This window comes from Halichoerus grypus, chromosome X (genome assembly GCF_964656455.1).
Source record: "Halichoerus grypus chromosome X, mHalGry1.hap1.1, whole genome shotgun sequence".
In the NCBI taxonomy this organism is placed as follows: domain Eukaryota; kingdom Metazoa; phylum Chordata; class Mammalia; order Carnivora; family Phocidae; genus Halichoerus; species Halichoerus grypus.
In genome coordinates this window covers 101,436,232-101,441,832 of record NC_135727.1, presented here as the reverse complement: position 1 = coordinate 101,441,832, position 5,601 = coordinate 101,436,232, and the positions used below count along the sequence as shown (strand labels likewise).

Below are 5,601 nucleotides of genomic sequence, written 5' to 3'. Positions count from 1 at the left end.
CCTATTTGAGCCCTACTGGTCCAGGCAGGGCTCTCCGACTGAAGCATCCCCTCAATTCCTCTCGAGGGTTCTAGGGGCATGAGGACATTGGCATGAGAGGCATGACATGGGTTCAAGAGAGGGATTAATTCCAAGGCTACCAGAAGTCAATAGGACTATGACGAGGGACCAGCCGCAACCTCCACCGTGAAAGAGGCTGGTGCGCACAGCCCCGCCCCTGCTGTTGACCCGGAAGAGCCCAGGCAGGTGTAACCGGATGTGACGCCCCCTGATTTCCTCCTCCGGATTGTCGGGTTGCTGTGCGGGATTCCTTCTGGGGCTGTGCGGGATTCAATCTGAGGTGCGTGGAACCAAGTCAGCCGAGGGAGGGGTCCCAGGTGCTACTTGGAGTCAAGTAAGATTCCAAATGAGAACTGAGGAGACCTCGTATCACAGAAATGAGGGGACTCATTAGATGAGAGCCCCAGTCCAACTCAGGGAAGCCCTGGACCGGTCTGTCAGGCTGACCTATGACACACTTCCTCTTTGGAGGAATTGAGGCGACAGCGTTTCTGTTGCGGGGCTAAGAGTTCCCTGACCTGCTGGTAGTCCGGAAAAGGCCCCCGAGTGAGTCCTGAGGGGACCACCCACCCCAGACAGTGGTGGACTCAGTGAGCCTCGGCCAGTCTGTGAGCCCTGGGAGGCGTCGGGCAGGGGTGGCGGGAAGTGTTGCTGACTGACTTGTGCCTCCAGAGTCTGAGGGAGGGAAGAGCTTAGCCTGAGGCAGGCGGTGTCCCGTCGGCAAAGGAAGGAGCCTCAGGCCCTGCGGGGGACTCCTGTAGGAGTCCGGGCGAGGACCCCGCGTGAGTTCTCATGCTTCCCCTGACCGCGGGTAGAGGTTGTGGCGCAGAATCGAACCCCTGTGGTCAGGTCTCCATGTCGGGCGGATGAGGTGTCCCCTCACTTCCTTTCTGGGCATCTCAGACACGTGGGGCCTTGATTAGAAGGTGGAACCTCAGGTAATAGATGGCAGCGGGCACATCACCAACCACTTTGGTCCACCCTGGGAGGTTCCTGAAAGGAATGACCACGTGTAGGTGACTTCACGTCATCCTTTTGGGTTTAAGAGAGGGGTGAGGCTTGGTCTGAGGGAGTGAAGTCAGGTGGTCAGATGGAAGATTTCCAGGTGCTTAAAGGATTCAGGGTAAGGACACAGAGTTATGTCTAAAGGGACCACCCACCTCAGAACACAGGTGGCCCCACGATATCCACCCTTGTTGGCAATCCTGGGAGGCCACGGGCAGGGATATCCATGTAAAATGTCCCCTTAATTCTCCCTTGGAGGTCACTAGCAGGTGGGTGTGTGGTATAAGGAGTGAACAACGGTACAACAGAGGGGAGGGCTGACACAGTGCCAGGAACCAAGGTGTAGACATTGAGTCAGGACTAAGCGGCCACCCATTCCAGTATAGTGGGAAGTCCATGAGCTCCCCTCTGTCTCTGCATTTAGCCCTTGGAAGCCTGAGGCCGGTGGTCAGAATTCTCACATTCTCCCTTCATCTAACAGGGGCCTCAGGGAAGTAATTGTGTCTGTCTGAGCGGCAGCCTCAGGTTAACAAACAGAAAAGTGCCCAAGGGGTTGCAGGAACCTATGAAGACACGGAATTAGTACTGAGGGTATCAGTCACACCAGGACGGAGGGCCCATCGGCAAAGCACTCCTGCTGTCAGTCCAGGGTGTGTCAACAAGGATCACCTGATAAGATATTGCTCCTCTTCCTTGTGGGGTTCCAGTGAGGAGTGTTTGTATATACAGGGCCTACAGCACATTAGGTGAGCAAAGGATGAGTCCCAAGGTCTGTTAGGACCAAGGTAGGTTCTCTGAAAGAGGTTTGAGGGGCCTGGCCACCCCAGAACAGAGAAGCTCCAGAGTTCTTGCCCCTCTTCTCAGCAGTGGTAAGCCTGGCGATGGTGACTGAATGAGATTTCTCTTTCCTTCCTTCTCGGTTGTCTTAGGCAGAATAGTCCTTTTTCTGGTGGGGGTGACATTAGGTTTTAGCAGGTGGGGACTGAGAGGCATGAGAGGGCATGTGTCTACCAGTAGCCAAATAGAGGCCTTGAATGAGGGCTGAGAGAACCACCTATCCCAGAAGATTGGAGCCAAACATAATTCTCCTTAGCCCTGCTGTCACCCCTGGGAGGCCTGGAGCAGAACTGAGACATGCCCTCATTTCTTGCTCAGTAAGCTCAGGGTGATGAAGAATGGTCTGTGGAAGGGTTTCAGATCCTAGGTTCTACTATTAGTCAAGGGAAGGACCCTAAGTGAGGCTGATGAGGACACCTGCTCCAGAACAGAATAATCTGAAAAGAGCCCTGTCTTGCTGTGACATTTGGAAACTCTGGATGTGACACCCCTTAATTGCTCCTCAGTGGTCACAGGAATGAGTCTCTAGCCTGAGGGAGCAAGAGCAGTTCAGTAGAGGGGAAGAGGCTCATAAACTGTCAAGTTCCAAAGTATACACCTTGTTTGAGCAAGGAGGTGACCATCTACTTGAGCACAGTGAGACCCTTTGATACCTGTCCTCCCCCTGTAGTCATTACCTGATAGGTCCCAGACAAAGATGGTCAGGATTCTCAGTGGCTCACTTCATACACTGGGCACCGAGGGGATTGGGACATATTCAGAGTCAGCAACGGACAGGGTGGCCAGGCACTACTGGAGTCCGTGTGGGACATACAGAGTAAGAACTGAAAAGGATCCACCCCAAAACATAGGGTCATCAAAGAGACCCTGGACCTTCATCAGTCCAGAGAACTCTGGGCAGAGACTACATGACAAGATCACCATTTTGGTGGTGGTGGTGGTGTGTGTGGGGGGGGGGGAGGGGGGGGTGGTTCACACAGGTGAGATCCTTGGTGTATGTACCTACATTATATGAGGTCATCAAGGAAAGGGATCCAGAGCCTCTCATGGGTCACAGTAGGACATTAAGTGAGATCCAAGGGGTCTACCCACCCCAGAAAAGAGTTTTTCTTTACAGTTTCTACCTCCTTCTGTTAGCCCAGGAAGCCCTTATAGAGGGGGATAGGCAGTGTCCTTCTTCACTTCCTTCTCAGGTAACTCGTGAAGATGAGGCATTCTTACACACAAAAGAGTTGACATCACATAGAGTGGTCAGACCTGAGACCCCACCAGTTGCCAAGTCAAGAACCCAGAGTGAATACTGAGGGTCCACTGACCCCAGGAGAGTGGGGATCATGATGAGTGAATCCTGCCCTGAACTGTCGTCAGCACTGAGAGGCTATGGGAAAGGCTATCTGTAGACATATGCCCTAATTACCTTCTAGAAATCAGAAGGTGGAGGCTTTATTCTGAAGGGACAATGTTAGGTCAGCAAATGAAGAGATCCCAGGACCTGCCTGGATTCAGAGTGAGGCAACTAAGTGAGAACCGGGGTGTGGGGGGACTACCAACAGCAGTATAGATAGCCTCCACACAGTCTAGGTCCTGCTGTCAGCCCTGGGAAACCCCAGGTAGGCCTTCTGGAGGAGGTTCCTCCATCAGTTGTCTTGGGAGATGTGACTTTGGTCTTCGGGGACCACCCCATATTAGTATAAGGGAGGTACACCGGGCCCTACTGAATGCCAAGTTAATGAACCTGAGTGAGGACCGATGGGTCCACCCTCCTCAGAACAGAAATGGCTGTCTAGAGCCCCACCACACGTGCTTACTGCGATCTCTGAGAATTCTCAGCCTGGGTTTGCTGGCTGCATCCTCAGGAGCATTCAGACATCCTCCTTCATTGCTCTTCAGGGACATAGCAACCAAGAGGTTGGGAGACCTGTGAGGCCCTATAACAGTGTTGTCGGGAGAAGTCCATTGGAGGCAGTTTTATCAGAGCCACCCCAGTGGAGTTTAGCAGCTGAGGCCATTCACATCTCCTTCTTCCTCTTAGGCTGTGATTCCCCATTGCCCACTCCCCTGTCCTCACTCCTGTCTATTGCCACTCATAAAAGTCACCATGCTTCAGAACCAAAAGAATCCACGATGCTTATACGATCAGTGCTTTCAGACCTTCAGTGAGATCCAAGATATGGAAGTTGTACAGGTCTCCAGGGCTCTGGAAGAGACCCATCTCTCCTCTTATCCTCTGATGCCTGGCAATTCAGAGGAGGCTCCTGATGCTGGTCAACCCAGTACCCCTGAGAGTCATCAGAGTTTCTGCTCATCTTCCATTGCCATCACAACCACCTCATCAAGTGAATTGAATGAGGGCTCCAGGAGCCAAGAAGAGGATAGCACCTCATGGGCTGGGCCTGACCCCAGGAATGTGTCCATGGATGCTGTAGATAAGAAGGTGATTTCGTTGGTCAATTTCATGCTGTTCAAGTATCACATGAAAGAGCTAGTGACAAAGGCAGACATGCAGATTGTCATCAAAGAGTCTGAAGACCACTTCACTGAGATCTTCCTGAGAGCCGCTGAGCACATGGAGATGGTCTTTGGCCTTGATGTGAAGAGAGTGGATCCCATCAACCACTGCTATGGCCTCTTCATCAAATTGGGCCTCACCTATGATGGGGTGCTGGGTGGTGAAGAGGGCATGCCCAAGACCGGCATCCTGATCTTTATCCTGGGTGTGATCTTCATGAAGGGCAACAGTGCCACTGAAGAGGAAGTCTGGGAAGCGCTGAATTTGACGGGGGTATATGCTGGGAGGAAGCACTCCATCTTTGGGGAGCCCAGGAAGCTCATCACCAAAGATTTTGTGAAGGAAAAGTACCTGGAGTACCGGCAGGTGGCCAACAGGGATCCCGCACAGTTTGAATTCCTGTGGGGCCCGAGAGCCCACGCTGAACCACCAAGTTGAAAGTCCTGGAGTTGATGGCCAAGTTTCAGAGGACTGACCCGAGTTCTTTCCCATCTCAGTATGAGGAGGCTTTGCAAGATGAAGAAGAGAGAGCCCGAGCCAGAATTTCAGCCAGGTCTGTCTCTGCTTCTGTGGCCACTGCAAGTTCTAGGGCCAAGTCCATTCATTTCTCTTGCTCCTAGAGAAGCCTGAGGCAGGTTTTTCACTTTGTGTTTGTAAAAGGGCAGTTAGTGTTCATAGAATTTAGGTCTGAGTTGGGGCTGAAAGGAACACAGTATATATGCCTATGTGTTCCTATATTATTATGTAACTTGAAAATTTATTCTTTTTTAACATATGTATTTGTTCAAATATTGTTTCTTTAATATAGATTTAATTAGCTTCAAAATCTCCAAGTTTATTAAAGATATTGATCATACATTTAATGTTATAATGAGATTTAATAGTAAGAGTTTTGTTATTTTGTAAAACTAAATGTGAAACCATCTTATTTTGTAATTTGGAATAACATAACATCGAATTGCCATAGATATTTACTGGAAATGTGAGAGTAATCAGCTTTACGGTGGTTGGGTTCAAAAAATAGAGAACAAATTAAAGATTGCCAACCTATGGCCCTCTTATACCTTTTACATTTTTGTTTTATACAATTAAATTATATACGCTTGAATTTGCTTAACTTGTTTATAGATATATTAAAAATAAACATCAATAAATTAGACCCCATGCTCACTGTTTCTTTTATTCCCCAA

At 50.2% G+C, this 5,601-nt stretch overlaps 1 pseudogene; it reads left to right on the top strand.

The window, feature by feature from the left end:
- Nucleotides 1-4,000: 4,000 nt before the first annotated feature.
- Nucleotides 4,001-5,031, top strand: LOC118522774 (melanoma-associated antigen B16 pseudogene; annotated as a pseudogene).
- The last annotated feature ends 570 nt before the right edge of the window (nucleotides 5,032-5,601 follow it).